This window comes from Sapajus apella, unplaced genomic scaffold (genome assembly GCF_009761245.1).
Source record: "Sapajus apella isolate SASKATOON/1434 unplaced genomic scaffold, GSC_monkey_1.0 scaffold44, whole genome shotgun sequence".
Lineage (NCBI taxonomy): Eukaryota > Metazoa > Chordata > Mammalia > Primates > Cebidae > Sapajus > Sapajus apella.
Genome location: NW_022436984.1, coordinates 4,248,862 through 4,269,781, shown reverse-complemented (window position 1 = coordinate 4,269,781; position 20,920 = coordinate 4,248,862). Strand labels below are relative to the sequence as shown.

General features: G+C 36.5%; 1 protein-coding gene across 10 annotated transcripts in view; it reads right to left on the bottom strand.

Annotated features, from left to right (window-relative positions):
• Positions 1-20,920, bottom strand: part of LCLAT1 (lysocardiolipin acyltransferase 1) — a 187,595-nt gene that overhangs the window by 47,214 nt on the left and 119,461 nt on the right. The gene's annotated exons all lie outside the window — the stretch shown is intronic.

The following is a 20,920-nucleotide window of genomic DNA, read 5'->3' as shown; positions in this document are numbered from 1 at the left end:
ACTCCTATTCAACCACTCCAGAACAACCTACAATGGAAGTTCTGGCCAGGGCAATCAGGCAAGAGAAAGAAATAAAGGGTATCTATATAGGAAGAGAGGAAGTCAAATTGTCTTTGTTTGCCGATGACATGATCTTTTATCTAGAAAACCCCATCACCTCAGCCCAAAAGCTTCTAAAGCTGATAAACAACTTCAGCAAAGTCTTGGGATACAAAATCGATGTGCAAAAGTTACAAGCATTCCTATATACCAACAACAGACAAGCGGAGAGCCAAATCATGAATGAGTTGCCATTCACAACTGCTACAATGAGAATAAAATACCTAGGAATACAGCTAGCAGGGGAAGTGAAGTATCTCTTCAAGGAGAATTACAAATCACTGCTCAAGGAAATCACTAAGAAATGGAATAACATTCCATGTTCATGGATTGGAAGAATCAATATCATGAAAATGGCCATACTGTCCAAAGCAGTTTACAGATTCAATGCTATTCTCATTAAACTGCCATTGACATTCTTCGCAGAATTAGAAAAAACTCTTTTAAAATTCATATGGAATCAACAAAGAAACCATATAGCCAAGACAATCCTAAGCAAAAAGAACAAAGCTGGAGGCACCACACTACTTGCTTTCAAATTATGCTGCAAAGCTAGAGTAAACCCAAACAACATGGTAGAAAAACAGATGCATAGATCAATGGAATAGAACAGAGAACCCAGAAATAAATCCGCACACTTAACAGCCAACTTATTTTCCACAAAAGTGCCAAGAATATGCATGGGGAAAAGACGATCTCTTTAATAATAGTGCTAGAAAAACTGGATATTCACATGCGGAAGAATAAAACTAGATACCCATCTTTCAACATCTACAAAAATCGACTCAGAATGGAAATGATTAAAGACTTAAATGTAAGATCCGAAACTATGAAATTACTATAAGAAAACATTGAGTCAAGACCTCAAAAGCCCAGGAAACAAAAGCAAAAATAGACAAATGGGATTACATCAAGTTAAAAAGCTTCTTGGCACAGCAAAGGGAAACACTCAACACAGTGAAGAGACAACCTACTGAATAGGAGAAACTATTTACAAACAATCTATCTGACAAGGGATCAAGAACCAGAATAAATAAGGAATTCAAACAACTCTATAGCAAAGAAGCATATAATCTGATTTTAAAATGGACAAAAGACCTTAAAGAGATGTTTCTCAAAAGATGACATACAAATAGCCAATAGGTATATGAAAAACTGATCAATCTCACTAATAATGATCAAGAAAATGCAAATCAAAACCACAGTGATATAGGTGGTGGCTCATGCCTGTAATCCCAGGGCTTTGGGAGGCCAAGGCAGTTGGATAACCTGAGGTCAGAAGTTCAAGAGCAGCCTGGCCAACATGGTAAAACCCCATCTCTATTAAAAATACAAAAATTAGCTAGGCACAGTGGTGGGTGTCCGTAACCCCAGCTACTTAGGAAGCTGAGGAAGGAGAATCGCTTGAATCCAGGAGGCAGAAGTTGCAGTGAGCCAAGATTGTGCCATTGCACTCCAGCCTGGGTGATAAGAGTGAAACTCCGTCTCAAAACAAAACAAAAAGAAAAAAAAAAAACAACAAAAACCCCACCACCGTGGGAAACCATTTCACTCTAGTTAGAAGGACTGTCATCAAAAAGGCAAAACAGCACGCTGGTGAGAATGTGGAGAAAGGAAAATGTTCACACATTCTTGGTTAGAATATAAAGTAGTTGCATACTGTTTGCTATTATGGAAAACTGTGGCTATTATTAAAAAAAAAAACAAGTGTTGGCAAGGATACAAAGAAATTGGAACTCTTGTACACTGTTGGTGGGATGTAAAGTGGTGCAGTCACCATGGACAACAGTATGGAAGTTCCTAAAAAAAACAAAAACAAAAAACAAAAAAACAGAGCCTACCAGCTGATCCAGCAATCCTACTACTGGGTATATATCCCAAAGAAAGGAAATCAGTATGTCAAAGAGATGACTACACTCTCACGTTTACTGAAGCACTATTTACAACAGCCAAGATATGAACCCAACCTGTCTAGCAACAGATTAATGGATAAAGAAAATGTATTATATATACATAATGGAATATTATTCGGCCATAAAAAAAGAATGGAACCTGTTATTTGCAACAACATGGATGGCAGTGGAAGTAATCATATTAAGTAAAATAAGCCAAGCACAGAAAGACAAATATCACACATTCTTACTTGTATGTGGGTGCTAAAAAAGTGGATCTCATGGAGGCAGATGGTAGAATCATTGTTACCAGAGGCTGGCAAGGGAAGGGGAAGGTTGGGAGGGATGTAGAGAAGCTGGTTACGGCATACAAAAATAGTTAGAAGGAATGAGTTCTAGAATGGCAGAGAAATTATAGTTAATAATTTATTGCACATATTTTAAATAGCTAGAAGAGAAGAATTATTAATATGATGTTTCCAATGTGAAAAGATGTTTGTGGTGATAACCCAATTATTCTGACTTGATCATTACACATTGTATATAGTTATCAAAATATCACATATGCCTCCTAAAATACATACAACTGTTACATATCAATAAAATTTTTAAAAAGTGTTGGCAGCAGATTAGTAAGTAACAGGTCCTATTGGGCCTACTTTAATAAGTAGATGATTATTTGTAATCAGTGTAGTAACTGAATATATTTAAATAATGCTACTAAAAATGCATGTAATGGATTAAACACTCTTCAGCAGTTTTAATCAAATTGTTACTCTGCTTAGTGACCCTTTCTTTGAAATAACGATATATCTCAGTCCAGTTTTATAAAAAACATAATTCATTTTCAATTGAGAAACTGACGTTAATAGGACTTTACGATACATGAATATAACTTTTTTATTCTTTAGACAGGGTCTTGCTTCGTCACCCAGGATGGAGTACAATCATGGCTCACAGCAGCCTCGACCTCCTGAGCAAGCTCAAGCCATCCTCTCACCTCAACCTCCTGTGTAGCTGGGACTACAGGCACATACCACCATGTCCTGCTAATATTGTATTATTTGTAGAGCCAGGGTCTCCCTATGTTGCCCAGGTTGGTCTATGAATACAATAAATTAGTAAAGAAAAATAATGCTTTCTTATCAATCAAATTGATTTTTCAATTTTCCTTTCCATGCCCCAGTTTTGGTTCTTTCTTTAATGTTTTGTCAGTGTCTTTCAAAGGTACATGTTGGAATATGGGAAAGATCTCTTGATTAAAGAGAGCAAAAAGGTAGACAGTATCCATTCATTCACATTTATGGAGTGCTTAGTAAGTACTAAGTCCTGTGCTAAGGGCTGGGGTCACAAAGATGAATAATACCTCTCACGATGTTAGCAGTCTTGTCAGGGAGATAGGCATGTAAATAAATTATTACACTATGTGATGAGGACAACAATTTAAAAATGTAGAATATACAGGAACATTCAAAGGAAGGAGTGACTAACTCTATGGTAGAAGGGGCACGGCAAGAAAGCTTCTAAGAAGGGCAATAACCAAGCCAATTTTCAAGGTATATAGGTGTACAGCTCTGGTGTAGATAGGACATTTGAGGCCAAGGGATAAGCAAAGAAAGCTGAAATAGTATGCAGGGTGTTATTAACGGATCACGTCTGTCTCCCTTAATATACTGTGGACTCTAGTCTATTAGAGAAGACATGTTTATGTTTTATTAACTTTTGGTTTTTCAGAGCCTGGTTATAGCAGGTGCTCAATAAAACTTTGTAGGATTGATGATTCTATCAGTAAGGTAACACACATAACATATGAATTTATGGAGCAGTTGTTTCTCACACTTGTAGACAATAACTTAATTTAAAAATTGAACACACTACTAGGTTTAAAGAAAAAAAAAAAAAAACAACAGTTCTAAAAGCACTCTTTCATTTGTTGACCTTAAGAGATGCAAATAAATATTGTACTTAAGGCCAGTGCTAAACTCAAAGCTCAGCAGCTGAAAATTATCCTTAAACAGTTCATTAGTAATAATGTGGTGATATATGGAACACTAGCGTGGTCCCGGTACTGAGTTAAGCTCTTTACACATAAGTCATTTGTTTCTGACAGTAATCCTAAGTCATGTATCTTCATTTTACAGATGTGATGGGGTAGTTTACCAAGTTTGATCACTATACTCTAGTTTGGAAAGTTACATTATTTTCCTCACTAGCTATAATATTTAGTTCCAATTTCAGTTATACAAACTGTTTTTCTAATGCCCCGAACTGCAAAAGTCATATTACATGTACCAGCTCTCCAATTTTAACTTGAAGTTGAAGGACTGAAAAGATGAGAACATTTAGAACATCAGAGCAGCTTTGATGTTACAAATCATGCAGTGTATTTAATTTGCGATATCTAGTCTTCTTTGCTGGTTATTAGTACTTAGTATTTATTTTAATGATAGCCCCTTTGAACTTTGTTTTACATGTGTAAAAATAAGTAACCTGGCCCTTTTCAATGCTCAAGTATCAGACTTTTCTATGTATATTTAATATATTTCCATACCACTACCTGCTGCTAGATAATTGGTTCGCAAAATTCTTACTGAGTTTCAGTGAAACATAAGATGAGCTGTTTTAATGTAAAGTTTCCATTCCAAAGTAAATCTGTAATTTGCTTATTTATTTCCATCCTCCCTAAAAAAGCCATGCCTCATCACTCCCAGAACATAATAGTAGGTCCACCTTCACATAAGAATGGGTAATAAATAGGTTTACTGCCTCTTGGTAGGATAAATCAAATCTTTTATTCCTTCTAATTCATTCTTCACTTCTTTTCAGAAATCAAGTGATTTCCCTGCCATCTATAAAGTTGTTTCAGCTAAGGAATAGCTAATCAATTATTTTTTCCTATTTCAAAGGAAATCTATCAAAAGTCCTAATTAGAGTATTTTAAAGTCAATGATGGAAGTTTAAACAGCTGGCAAAAATTATTTTTAAGTGATATTTCAAGACACATCTTCACTCACAAATGTTCTCAGATAACTAGGACTTTATTTAAATGAAGGACTTTCCTAATCAGAAGGATCCAGAACTCTTATGGACATCACAGATTCTAAAAAACTTCTCTAGATAAAATCTGAGTAGAATGATTATATAAATGAAATGAAATGTACCAGAAAGGCAACACTGACAGCAGATGTTCTTGAGTAAGGAGACATGATTATCACCTCTTTCAAAACTAAATTCCATAAAATAAAATTTAAAATGCCATAAAGAAGGCAGAAAAACTTTGTCTAAATCACCTCTTGGATGCTGTGTTTTTATTACAGCAGACCCTTTTCAAACACTGGATGAATGGCAAAAAGAATCCTGGCCTATTACTAAATATTGGTCAAAGACATGAGTAGGAGCAGTGGCAGACCCAAAGAGAATGAACTAAAAGGTGAGTGGGCAAAAGTTAACCACTTAAAGTTGGATACTTTATATGCTTTGAACATCAAATATAAAACAGCATTATAAATAAAAGCTACTGTGTGTACACATTTGTGTTTTTCATTTGTTTTTCAAGAAGAAACCCCATGTACTAAGTACATTCGATTCACTCCAATAACACTAGTGCTTAAAGACATCTCATCAGCAGTTTTAGAACTCAGGAATTAGATGAAGAGGACAAGGTCATTCTTATTCTGTTGTATGTCTAATTTATACTTTCAGTAGGCAAGTGTCCCTCCACATGACAGCAATACACTGTCCTGTTTATCTACTTTCTGTTCCTCAACATGGCATCCTTCAATCACTCTCCTGATTTAGAATAAACATACTCCAGTTATCACCCTTTCCTTAATTAATCCAATTGGAAATGAAGTCAGCATCCAGTTATGCTGGACAGTACTCTAACACAACATCCTAGAGGAACTATTGTAATTATGTTGCATACACCTCCCCTACCAGGGAGGACACCTTTTTTGTTCTCAATAAAACTAAATATGGAACAATGTTTCAATTGGAACACATTATTTAATATTAATATGTTTTGTGAAGTGTACTGTCATGAAAGAACTACGGCTGTAGGAAGTCCCAAATGAACCTAACTGGAATTAGTATCTGATGAACTAGAAAGCAGGCCAATTTGCCAATGGGTCAATGCCAAATAACCAATCTGCAGAATTTACAAAATGTAGTGTTTACCAAAATCTTGTCTATCAAGTTTATAGTAATTCACAATGTGAAGATTTTTTTAATAACCTTTGAAGACTTCTGCAATTTTATTTGACTGGATTTCATTGGGTCTTTTATTAATTCATTACAGCTGGATAAAACTAAGGCCGAAAGAGAAGAGGAGAGTTTGAGGCCTCAGAGTCTAGTTAGGAGCTCTGGCTCCTAACTGCTCTAACAATATCTGCAGTATTAATTTTCACCCATTCTCCTCATCGCCATGTATTTGCATGAATGATATGGCAGTGGGGAAGAGGTCTCTGAAGAAGTTGTTTGGGGGCACAGCCACATGAGCAGAAACTGGTAAAAAGAACAGGAGAGGAGAGCAAGGTATTTATCCCTAAGGATATGGTCTAGTCCTAAAGAAAGAAGATTGGAGTTAAAAGCTGAAGGAGGTGAAGAAGCATTTCCTAGGAGGGATCTCCTTCAGGACAGAGAGAGGCCAGAACCACTTGGCTCTTGGAGGGTTGGCAATGTCGGGGGCACACAAAGCCATGCCCTAGGCAGCTAGCTATGTTTCTGGTCTATACAGCCAGCCATGAGGTGACCTGATCAAGGTGGCTTCCTTACATGGCTTATAAGGAAGACTTCTACCAGAGGGCTAGAGCTCAGGAGACAGAAATATTTGGAAATTATTGTTGGACATTTGGGGAGAGATGCTGAAGTTTGGCAGCTAGGCTGAAGAAGGCTTCTAGATAGGACTTCTTGGTATTATTATAATCACATCTGTATCTTTAGGCTAGGAAAACTTGGGGACATTTGGAATTACTACAACACTTAAAGACTGGTCAATTATCTTTTAATCATTGATCTTAGATAAAAATCAAATTGCTCCACTTCCAACAGAGATTTACTATTTGTCTAAGAGGAGAGCTCTCAAAAAAAAGTTACCAGCTGGGCGTGGAGGCTTATGGCTGTAATCCCAGCACTTTGGGAGGTCAAGGCGGGTGGATCACGAGGTCAAGAGATTGAGACCATCCTGATCAACATGGTGAAACACCATCTCTACTGAAAATACAAAAAATTAGCTGGGCGTGATGGCGTGCACCTGTTGTCCCAGCTACTTGGGAGGCTGAGGCAGGAGAATCGCTTGAACCTGGGAGGCGGAAGTTGCAGTGAGCAGAGATCGTACCACTGCACTCCAGCCTGGCAACAGAGCGAGATTCTGTCTCAAAAAAAAAAAAAAAGTTACCGTAAACAAATGAGTTATCCATACTGAAAGATATTGTTAGGAAAGAGAGGAAATTACAATCGATTCAAGTTTTGCTTAACTTTTACAATGTTCAGTTTCTACTTTCTCATATTACAACTTCATCCTTTTGTCTTTGGAAAATCAAATTAGATAATAAGCCTATTTGTATAAATATAAAAACGTTATAAGAGGACTTCTCAGACTTCAGAACTTCAAAAGACTAATACATCAAAGTCTACTTCTTCAGATCTTAGGATTTTAAATTCAGTAGAGCTCATTTCTATTTAAAGTTTCCCTGGTGTGCTTTTCTATTTCTGAGAAATTTTACAATAACAAATAGTTACTAAAAATAATCTCTTTGAAATTATAGTAACTGCATGAGAAAGAAGTTGCACTCTGTAACTTCACAACATCATAAAAAAGCATTACCATGTTTAAGTAACCACAAATTGCCTAGAAGTTCTGTTAAAAAAGAGAACAGAAGATTCCTGAAATCTCAGAATATGATTCAAATCTTAGAAGTAAAAGAGATCTCAGAAGTCTTCTGGTTCTGTCTTCCTCAGTAGTTCTCCCGAAGCTGTTCTCAAGGAAGAGAATGTTTCTAGAGGAGGCGGGTGTCCATTATGATCAAGTATTAGTGACACAGCAAGAAAGGACAAGATCTGGGATTTACAAGGTGGTCACTTGAAGAGACTGTTTGGGTTTAGTGGAATCTAAGAGTTCAGAAGACTGATCACAAAAAGTTTCGAAGTTATTAGGGGATAAGGATGTGGTGACAGTTCATCAACAGCTCTTCCAAGAAGCTTGTATCTGAAGCAAAAAAAGCAGTAGCGTGGAAGCTTGGAGTAGGGGTGAATGGTGAAAGGGGGTTATAAAAAGTGTTCATGTAGTTGCAAAGGTTTTTTAAAGAGATTTTTTTTTTTCCTTTTTAAAGACTGAAGATATTTGAACAACATTAAATGCTAATAAGGAACAAATGGTAAGTTAGAGCTTAAAGGTAAAGACAAGGGAGGCAGGGGCAAGAATGTTGAGAATGGGCAGGGGGGACTTGAAATTGCTACTGCAGAGAACAGAATGGCTGACTAGGGAAACAGAAAATGGTCAGCCAGCATTGAATTCAGCAACCGTACTCTGTACTGTATTGAAGAGTGTCCCCAATTTCACGTCTACTGTAACCACCTCAAAATGTGACTTTATATCTGCAAAGAACGTATTTCTAAATAATTAGTTAAGTCACAATGAGGTTATAGTGGATTACAGTGGATATCATGAGTGAGACCCTTAAAAGAAGGGGGGAGTCCCAGGACAGAAGGCCACATAAAGACCGGAGTCGTGCTGCCACAAATCAAGGAAAGCAAAGACTGATTGCAACCACGAAGAGGCAAGAAAGGACTCTTACCCAAAGCCTTCAGAGGGAGCACGGCTCTGCCAATACCTGACCTTCAGGTTTCTAGCTTACAGACTGTGAGAGAATAAATTCCTACTGTTTGAAGCAACCTAGTTTATGACAATTTGTTACAGCAGCCCTAGAAAACCAATACATTAACTAAGAGTTTCTTTTGACAGTAATCTGCATGGTTTAGGGGATTTTCTCTACCAGAGCTAAAAGCAAGTGCAGGTGTAGAGAAGGCAAGCAGCTGGCAAGACCCGGGAATGCACTTCTGCCAGCTGTGTGTCACCCAAGGACAATAAGGATAAGGTGTTCAAGACACTAGCAAGAATTTGGGTTAAAAAATGGATCGCAGAGTATAACTGAAAAGAAAGAAAAGCATGAACACAGAAGGTGATTATGGATAGGGAAAAAGCATAAAGGCATTAAGGGAAGAGAGATCTCAATAAGAGTAAAACACAGCCTGGTAAGATGTTGAAATTTAACATTTAATAGGTGGATCAATTCCTGAAAACAAGATCCAAAGTATGATGTCGTGTGGAAAATGAGGATATCAAGAAACTCATGCAGACGGTGAACTTACCTAAGAGAATGGCTAGACTAGAGAGGGAATGGAAGACTGGGCTAGGTGCTAAGTCTCCCCTCTCCAGTGAAACGAAGGCTGAGGCAGAGAATGTAGTGAAGGGCTGACTGACTTCCGAGAGAGGTAAAGGTTGCTATACTTAAAGGAGAAAAGGCTCAAAATAATTTTTTTGACTCCGTATTTTTTTTTTAACTCCAGGATGGATAAATCAGATGTAAATTATATGGTAGTGAGATATGAGAAAATGAACAGCTCTTAATTGAGAGGGAAACAGGGAAGAGGCATGGAGTCAGGAGACAGCTATGTTTTAATAAAGGCAATAAGGCAGATAGCATGGTCAACACGAGGTAGTTTGAAAAATGAGCCCATCATCTGGATGATCAAGATTATTCTTCATCTACCCCGTATTTATAGAGACTTAACTTGGCTACAACAACATCATTCTGATATATAAAACCTTACCTCTACTCATGTCCTTTAGTTAAGACTAGAAGTTTTTTTGAAATACAGTAATATTGGTTCCTTATCAGAGCAGCAAGTGGTTCTTCCATTGGCAAACGTTTCCAATCACCCAAATCACGGGCACCAAAGAACACTGCTGGAAAGGTCACTCATGCTTTATGATGTGCTTGAGAAGTTAAAGCATATCAGTGAAGAACATAAAACTTTTATGATATATTAGAGTCTAGAATATAGCCAGTTTTTATGGATTCTAATTATTAGGCCTAATGGTCCTGAAGAAGACAAAAGGTGGACTAACTGCCATCATAGAACATTTTTTTCTAAGCTGCATCAGTATCTACAGTGAAATTCTGCTACTTAGAAAGCACTGTCTAATTATACACAGACAATAAACTAGAAAGAATTACAGCAAGAAATCCAGAAAACCTTCCAGGATATTGTCAGAGTGTGGCCATATACCATCAAGCTCTATACCATACAAAGCAATGATATTCTTTAACCTTCTTTAAGACCATGACATCTGTACCTACCATACACATTGTATTTTGAATGGATTCATTAAAGTCAACAAGAGGCCTTCCTTATTATTAAAGCCATTATAGATGTGATTTAGCCAGCTGGAACACTTAATAACAAGAACAACTTCAACAACAACAAAGCTATTTTAGGCTAGATGCATTGAGTGCAGGAAAAAAAGGAAGCAAGAACAGGGTAGCCAACAGACTAATAGTGCAGAGAGGAGCGGTTAATTCATGCAACTACAACACATACTGAAGAATCTTAACAGAAGTACAGTTAAACTGCTATAGGGATTCAGAAAAAGAAAAGACCAGTTTGGCTGGCAGGGTCCAAGAAAGTTTCGCAGAGGAGATGGCCACAAATAGAAAGAAAACACCGCATGTTCTCACTCATAAGTGGGAGGTGAACAATGAGAACATGTGGACACAGGGAGGGGAACAACATACACCAGGGCCTGCTGAGAGGTGAGGGGAGAGGGGAGGGAACTTAGAGAAAGGGTCATTAGGTGCAGCAGACCACATGGCACACATATCCCTATGTAACAAACCTGCACGTTTTGCACACGTATTCCGAAACTTAAAGTAAAAGAAAAGAGTGTTTTCCTTATCTTCTTGCTCATTTCAAACATTCCCCAACTAATTCAAAAAAAAAACAAGGCGGTGTAAAACCCAAAGCAAAACAAATTTAAAATTCTGAGTGGCTATACAGATACTACACAGGCGTGAGGCACCGTGCCTGTTATATATATTTATATCATATATATATCAATATATATATATCATATATAATCATATATATAATCATATATATATATCATATATATACAAAATATATAGGCCAGGCACGGTGGCTCACGCCTGTAATCCCAGCACTTTGGGAGGCTGAGGTGGGTGGAACACCTGAGGTCAGGCATTCAAGACCAGCCTGGCCAACATGGTGAAACCCCATCTCTTAAAAAAAATAAAAATAAAATATATCTATATATAATTTATATCATATATAGATAGATCATATATATATGATCTATTTATCTATCTATCTCAATACTTAAAAGCCTGAAAAATACAGTGGGTAGAAATTCAGGAGCACTGGTAGAGACTGTCACAGAAATGATGGCAGCTCACTTGTTAAGATTTATTTTCTTCTTTTCTCTCCATATGTTATCACTTGATATAATACACTGGCCTAATCTGGACAATTTCAGCAGATGGACCTGGAAGCTGAGGGTTTTATCTTTTCCAACCACCCTTCCCCAAGGTGAAAGTATAATGTTTCAGCATTATCTTGCCAGACAAACTGCACTGGGGGTTGTGGTGGGAAATCTGTTTAGAAGTGGATAGGCTAAAATACCGAAACAGAAAGAAAAGTTCAAGTATGCACTTTTTAGGCCTTGGGTAAGACAATGGCAGCCAGAGGACAACACTGCTATTGTGGTGACGTAGAACACTATTTTTGGATGGCACAATGAAACTCATGATCTTGAAGTTTACAGAAATGAAATTTGAGTTATAATTGCTATCTATCTCTATGCCCAAGATAGCAAAAGAGGCATCAGACACATCTGAGAAACTTCTGGTTTAGCACCTCAAATTGCAAACTGAGATCTAAATATTGAGTTTTATTTTAACAATAAGCCATACTATCATCCTTTTGATTAATACCCAATAGCTAGCTATATCTGTTGGCAAATTTAGCTTATGTTGAATTTGTGGGCCAACATTTTATCTAAAGAGCTAATTAGGGTATAAAATAAGATGAATTAGTTTATAGTACAGAAAAATGGTCAGCAGAATACAAAGATCTGAATTATTAAAAGTTCTGAAGTCATGAAAGAGGATGACCTTTATAAAAGAATAGCAATCTGCTTCAATTTATGGAAATGTTACAAGCTACTAGCCAATGGAACTTAAGGCTGCATAAAAAGTGAGAATTCTCAGGCATATTCCATCATACTCTGTGACATCTAACATTCCCGTTTTCTGTAATTGCTGCCTCTTTGATGTTTTCATCCTGAGTTTTCCTCTCCTAGCCAAACCTTGTAGGGCCATAGAATAGGATGTTGCACTTGGTACACAAAGTTCCTTCAACATAGCACAGAGAGTCACTGAGTGAGAACTAAAAATTTAAAAGGAAGGCTACGAGGATGAAATTTTTCAAAGGAATCTGGGCTTATGATACATTATGGCATTTACATCCAAAGAATTAGAAAAGTCGCCGTAACAGCTGTGTAATAAGCAAAGTTGGACAACAGAGATTGTGCTTGGCATAAGCTCCTTACGGCTAGCAGAGTGCGAATAAGCCAAATACAAAATATCCTGAGCCACCAAGTTAGCATAATCACCTACAAATACAATATATTTCACTGTCATTGTGAAGAGGAAGTCATATATCTTCATAAAATAATATTCTAAGGTGGTGCCTGTGAGTTATTAGCCTTGTAAAGAATTCTGACAATCATATTCCTATAGAAGTTCACTGATCCAATATACAATTTGATTGTAATGTATCTGTTATGTTCATTAATTTATTCATTCAATATTTATTGAACAATTTAGCACCACTGCCCTGGGGGTGGGGCAGAGGCAGGGGTGAGGAGAGGAGGAAAGGGGAAAAAGAGAAACACAGACTGATTGATCCACTGTTTTTATTTTAGTTTTGGAAGCCAAAGTAAAAGCTTGACCCAAAGGAGCTTACAATCTAGCAAGGAAGAAAAAATATATTTTCTAATCACATGATTCTTCTTGCTTTTTACTCTTTTTAACTAACAAATCATTGTACCTACTTATGAATTAGTGTGCTATTTTAACATATGTATGCAATGCGTAATGATCAGATCAGTAACTGGCGTATCCATTACCTCAAACACTTACTTCCTGTGTTGAGAACACTGAAAATCTGCTCTTTTGGCTATTTAAAGGTATACAATCAATTGTTGTTAATTAGAGTCACCCCACAGTGTTATAGAACACTAGAATTTATTCTTCCCATCAAGCTGTGCTGTTGTACCCATTAACCAACCTTTGGTTATTTCCCTTTGTGTTTCCAGCCTCTAATAACCACTATTCTACTCTCTACTCCTATGAGATCAACTTTTAAAGCTTCCACATATAAGTGAGACCATGCAGAATTTATCTTTCTGTGCCTGACCTATTTTAGTCAACATTATGTGCTCTAGATCATCCATGTTGCTGGGAATGATTAAGATTTCCTTCTTTTTTTATTGCTGAATAAAACGTCATTGTATATATTTACACACCACATTTCCTTTATCCATTCATCTGATTATGAACACTTAGATGGATTGCATATCTTGGCTATTATGAATATGGCTGCAATAAACATGGGAGTGCAGATGTTTCTTCAACATACTAATTTCCTCATCACCCAGAAACTGTGATTCTTAAGATGGGTTCAACTGTTGTAGAAGACTGGAAGGGGACTAATAGGACTTCCAGCTGAAGAGATCAAGAAATGATCTTGCTAAGATGGGCATAAAGGAACAGGGGTATCTGATCAAAGGCAGGGGAGATGGGAGTACTGCAGGTGGTGGGAAGGAGTGGGCCACTGTGAGGCATGTGAAGTCACCACTTTGGATGGAACTTACAGTAGAGGCAAGAGCCCAGACTGGGTCTCTAGCCTGAGATTTGAGAGCTCAGCAATGCTTTTACTTGGTTTTTGTCAGCTTCCTTTTCTCATTTAGACAACGATTCCAAACTCTCATTAATCACCTGCATTCCCTTGTACCCCACCATTATCAGAGTACCTAACCTCTATCTGACAGAGAACAGCCTTCCAGCAAAGCATCCTTCAACTTCTCCCCACCTGCTCCTCAAACAAAAATAAATATTCATGCTGAATCTTGCCTCCTGCCTTAGAAAATGGAGTCCCTTTTAACCTGATTTCTGTTCCTATCCTCTCCTGATTTCACAGAAAACTGCTCCATTATTAATCCTTTCACCTTCAGCTGTTCCTCTACATAATCTCAGCATTTAAAAATGCTAAACTATCCTATTCATCCATGATGCAGCTTTCTCTTTCTGTTGTCTACACTCCAGCTCTCTCCCCTTCATCAGGAAACTCCCTGTAGCAGTCCTCTAAACTAGCTATCTCCACTTACAGCACTCTTCACTTAAATCTGGCTCCTGTTGCCTCTATTCTTATGACACGATCCCCTCTCTAAGGTCACCAAATACATTATAGTTGCTGCACCCAAGGGACTCTTCTCAGATTTTATTTTCAAAGATGTTACTGGTACCTAAAATTGAGATAAACCGCTTATATCTTAACATATATCCATTACAGCCCGTGGATATCCAACCTTGCAAATAGGCCAACTACTGCTGGAAAAGTTTGATTCAGATCAAATTGATATTTGCAAGTATAAAATTATGACCATTTACAGCCATACACAGAAAAGACAAGATTTATTTGTTTAAGTCTCAAAATCACTAGTAAAGACATAAGACATTTCCCCAGAGGTTCTTTTCTAGGAAACATCTCTGTAATTGGGATGAATCATAGTCTTTTCCTACTATATGCCATCATATAGTCTGTAAATACCTCACTCATGGACCAAAGGAGATGTAAATAACATGAGGTATAATTACTTTTACTGAGTCTACTTTAACTGAACATAATTCATGCAGAAGTCTCAAAATAAGATACTATTTTGGGATGACTATGATTATGCTAAAGCCAACAGATCTTATTTTATCTTAGAACAAATAGTAAACTGCTTAGGAAGATGATAAACTCTCTTAGAATACTAAGAAGGGAAGACTTTACTCACCAGGCTCGGAGTATTTATAAAGTCATAAATATACTTTCACAGTTCCCACTCTTTGTAATTCCTTTTCTTTTCTATATAGTTTGTTACAAGTGAGACTTCATGACAACTAATACTACCTCTCTAACTTAGTTCTTGCCACATAAAAAGGCTGGTCTCCACTGCTGAGTATCTAACCCTGATTATACTCTCCCAATTTCTTTACCAATTCAAATCTTGCCATTCCTCCAGATTTAATTCAAAGTCCTGTTCCCTATATTTCTCTTACTCTGACAGCCAACACAACTGTTCTCGACTCTGCACTTGTATATTGTTTCTGTGACACTGGATCATATACTAACTTCCAAAATTTATGCATAAGGATGTGTTATCACACATTTTTATTCTGATACTGTCACTCGTATGCCTTCATCACATGATATTGGCCACAACACATAGGACTTACCTAAGATTCAGATTATATGCATTTACAACAAAGACATTTTCTTAAAAATACTTAAATATAAACACCTTTAATGTATACAATTTTACAGATAATACGTACAGGACAAGCTTTTTATAACATGTTTCTCCTTTGCCTAAACTCTATTCATCTATCAAGTCTTAACAAAAGCCAAAGTATCTCCTGTCAAGTCTTTCTTAATTTGAGTTCTTACCAAACTCCATCCCTAAAGTTTTAAAAAACAAGCCTTCATTAAAACTAATCTAGGCATAAGAGTGGCTACAGTCTCTTTGAATTACAAAAGGAACAGGCCAGGTGCTGTGACAATAGAGTAAGACCCTTTCTGATGAATTAAAATGAATAAATAATAAGTAAAAAAATAAATAGAAATGAATGAATGAATGATGAATAATGGAACCAACATAGCAAAGATGCTTTTTACTGATCCAAAAGGTTATTAATAATTTCCATAACTAAAATTAATTGGTAAACTATTTGGTAACCTCATTTGGATTTAATATTATGAAACTGTTGTGGTCATTAAGACACCACTCTGAATTAAAACAAGTAAATCTATGAGATAGAAAAAAAGTGTTCAATTCTTTTTAGGCACTATGGATTATAGATTATGAGTAATTTCCACGAACTCACTTAAGGAACAGTATAAGTTCCTCTCTTGAAGTATGTCATGGTCAAGTTGGTAGATCTTCTATAATAAGGACATCTAAGATCAGTCTGCAAAAATAGGAATGTTTGTTTTTTAGCTTTGAGAGACACTGGTTAACTGAACATAGATCTTCTACCAATGAGTGATAACTGTGCCTAGAAAAGGCACTAATATTTCTTCTTCTACTGCAAGTTAGCTTGTTACCACTGTAAGTCTCCAAGAACTTAACATAATGAGAAAAATACAGGAAGACCTGTTATGCCTTGACTTCCAAGGAGATCAGTGCTAAGGCTCATGCTTGACTACAGCATCTTTCCTTAGCTTGGATAATATGCCTTCCTTTCAAGCCTTATGTACACACATACTTTATTACCTGACTTTGCCACACTGGGCCACTTTTCACTTATTTATCTTCTGCTAAAGGGCATTTAAAATTCTATGATGAAACAGGAAGGTGTAAGTCATAAATAAACTATGAATATACAATAGGATTTTTAAACTTTGGTACTACGGTCTCACAGGTTATTGGAATTTCTACATGGAACCCTAAATTACTTTCAGACTACATTTATACAATGCAAAATTAATCCAAAGCATTCAAAGTTTTTGGAGAGAAAATATGTCCCTTCAAAGAAAGTGATTGTGAACCTAGAGATAAGACAAATAACTATCAACACAAATTTGTCACATTTAATGTCTAAGAAATTGTGTGGCAGCCTCATACTTTGAAAGGCAAGGAAAAATACCCACGTACTGTAGGTAGATTATTGTAAAATGTTATATATGGTAAATAATAAGGAATTAGAGACAGATGTTTATTTAACAATACTCAGGTTTGTGAAAAATATTTCAGCCATAAAAGTCAGGCATGTATCATGAACCACAGAGATAATGGCCTTGGTCAGAGAAAAAGACAAATAGCATAAATATGAAGCTTGCTGTCAACAGATTAAAGAAAGCTATTTTTTTCCCAAGGAAAAATACTAAAATGAAAACATGCAACACAATGTAGATTACTGTCTGTTAGTGTATTATAACCAAATGAGACTTTTCATTGGAAAAGGTACTTCATAAAACAATATTGAGAAACAAATGTGAATCAGTAGTTTCATTTTAATTTCTCTTTCAAGTATCATTTCCTATGAAAAAGAGATGAGTGAACCACAATGAAATTATGTGGAATAAGTTATCACAAAATAAAACACTTAAAAATATGCATTTTGTGTACAGGTAGGATAATCCTTGGACTTTACCCCATGTGGTCAAATACAATACTCTTGTGTGGAGGGAGTGAAAGCCACTGAGGACACTTAACGCTTTACTCTCCCACATAACTTCATTAGGGAAAGGCAGCTGATTTAGCAGTTACTGACATTCTTTCAACGTCTTATACTTTATGCAGTACAGAGGAGCCAACTTACCCTAAATGAACCTGGACTAGTTTTGCTCAGCCCAGATTTTATGACAAGGTGAATTTGCATGCTTTTTAGCAGTTAGATATGTATAGGGAGCCTATGTGACAAAATATGTATAATAATATATTGTTACATGATATACTAATATAATTTTATATAACATGAAAATATCTGTGCAAAATAAAATGAAGAAAACGACTTTCATTTAGAGAGCTATGCAAGTAATCTTCAACATTAATAAGTAAACAATTTCTGTATTTAGTTTCATATTTTTTACAATGAAGCATATGAACTTGGCTTTGCATGTGTACACACATATACTCCAGCAAGTGAGTACTGTTTTAACATTACTTTGCAATATTCAACACAAATATCAATTATGAAAAAATGCAAAAAAAAGTTCCAATAATTAGAAAAATGCAGACAGAATATTTTGAATAAGGAAAAAAATCTATAAAGCTAAAAGAGAAAAGGCACAGCCTTTATAAATAATGAAATAAACATATGTCAACAATAAAGAAGAAACAAGGTAAACCTTTTTTGGACAAACCCAAAAAAGATGTATATACATTCACTATGAAACTACATACTATGTAAAACCAAAAGGCAGGCATTAGCTCCTGTTAAGATGAATTTCTGAATTCAAAGGTCCACAGGGTTTAGACTCAGGCCAAAATCTCACCTTTGCTGAGAAATTTGATTTTCATATGAACAGGAAGCTAAAGTATATTGTTACATACAATTTGCATACTTGTCTGAAACTCTCTTCTCTGTTTTACTGCAAACGAGATTCTAAGTACATAAATTACATGCAGTGCCCATCTGCCACACCGTGAGGTAATAGTATCGTGATGGCACAGCTACTCACACCTTCTGCAGTTGTTTTCTATGTCTCATGTTCGCCCTTCAATGGGAAACTGACAAAAATATTTCAATGTATGTAACAATATTCTTTATGGTCAGTGCATAGTCTACAGAAAGTCATCACTCTAAGGCAATTCCACAAATATTACTCACAAAAGCTGCTTCCAAAATTCTGAATTTTGAAACAAACACATTTTGTAAAGGTCATAGTTATCAGCATTTTTCAGTGTGTTACTCTTAAAAAAATAATATTAAACAATATATAGGACACCAATATTTAGGCACAGACATGACTGATGAATGAGTAAAATATAACACATATGTAATTTTCACTCATCTATGAAAATAATCACCTAATTAATAAAGAACACATATTTTGAGAATTTTTAATTAATGGTGCCATAAGACATGCAATCATTATAACCCAGACCTACCTTTCAAAATAGTAGGCCTTTTTTTTTTACCTTTTATTTTGGGAGGAGTTTCACTCATGTTACCCAGGCTGGAGTGCAATGGCGCCATCTTGGCTCACCGCAACCTCTGCCTCCTGGGTTCAGGCAATTCTCCTGCCTCAGCCTCCTGAGTAGCTGGGATTACGGGCACGCGCCACCATGCCCAGCTAATTTTTTGTATTTTTAGTAGAGACGGGGTTTCACCATGTTGACCAGGATGGTCTCGATCTCTTGACCTCGTGATCCACCCGCCTCGGCCTCCCAAAGTGCTGGGATTACAGGCTTGAGCCACCGCGCCCGGCCTTAGTAGGCATTTTTATAGCTGGCTGGTGTTAGAGAAACAGTATATAACAACCTCAAGGCAAATTTTTTCTCCTATTGAAGTCAAGTGGTTCAGAGAGACACAAGGCTACATAACCATCTGTTTAACACCATCTTAGAATCTGAAACTCACTGAGATACAAATAAACATTTAATTAATTAAAAACCACATTTCCATACTGAATTTTACAAGATCAAATGCCAAGACCTTATTCATTTAAAGTTACAAATAACACGTTTCGTTTCTGTAATTCTCTTCTTATACATAATCTAGAAAAATAACACATCTTTTTACCCTCTAGTAGTTAAAAAAAGAAGAGATTGTCTTAAGGCAGTTATTATCTGTTGTGCATCTGCCCCAGATGGTCCTCTGGCTCGGACATAAATCTCATCTCTGTTGCAATGAAAGAACGCCATATAAAATAAAATCTGTAAGTGTCTGATCACTAGACTGATGGGGGTAGGAAAAATTGCTAATCAGACGTGCATATGTGTGTATGACAGAGATGCTAAAAATAGGTCATCTTTAAAGATTTGTATCAAACTATAAATTTACTGAGTGCCTGTAATATTTCTGGCATGGTATTAGGACCTCAGATATAAAAACAAATATGGCACAGTTTCTCTATCTTAAAGGAGCTCAAATCCAGTGAGAGAGATGAACACACAAAAAAAGCCACCAAAAAACTATTGGTTATTAACAGAAATGTATAGAGTATGATGAGAGTAAGAAGAGGGAATTCCAATAACCTGGAGGGGTCAAAAAATTGTTTGAAGCGGAAAAGACACTTAAGCTGTCTGGAGAAAACAATGGGAGCTAGCCAGATGAATGGGAACAGTTTGGAAGAAGAAACAGCATGAGTAAAGTATGTCCCACATGACTGGTGTGAAGAAAGGGCACAAAGTCACAGCAATAAAGAAGACCAAAAAAGCCACATGGAGAAGGACCTGAGCTTCCAGCAGTGTTCCACTTATGATGTGCAAGTGTTGTAGCGGATACAAAAACACATACTCGCCATTGTTTTCTAAGGACATGCTAGCAGACCTCAGTTTGGAGGTAGGGCTTCAATTCATGTGTGAAATCTCAGTAAGCTCTTTAAATTCCCTTAGTCCAACTCCTAGATCCACTTACTACTATAGCTCCTGGCTCTGCCGCATGTAACTCATGACACAAAATATCTGTAAAACAGATGCCTTACAAAGAATAATCGAACTCAGTGTAAACTAATTGTCATCCAGTCCTCAGTGAGTGAAATACTTTTTATGGAGAATGGTTTGAAGGACATGCAGTCTATCCATACCTTTAGAGTTGAGACACTCTAAATCCATGTAGGGTCCCAGTGTTTTGAGCTTTTATGAGACTGCTCTTTCTCATGTAATGGAATGTGTTTATTCCATTAGCCAACATGGACAACCACAATGAGGTTATGTGGAGTAACTAAAATTTCATTACATTTCCGATAAAGATGCTGTTCAGGATCTTGGCCATGAAATGTACAATGTCCTCTTTGTAAAGAACCATGGAAGACATTTCAAGTCTTTCAATAATGCTTCTTCTAATCATCTGGTTTCCTTTGATCTTATAAACCTTGTCAATGATACCATTTGATTTCCTTGTATAAAAGGGACAGAA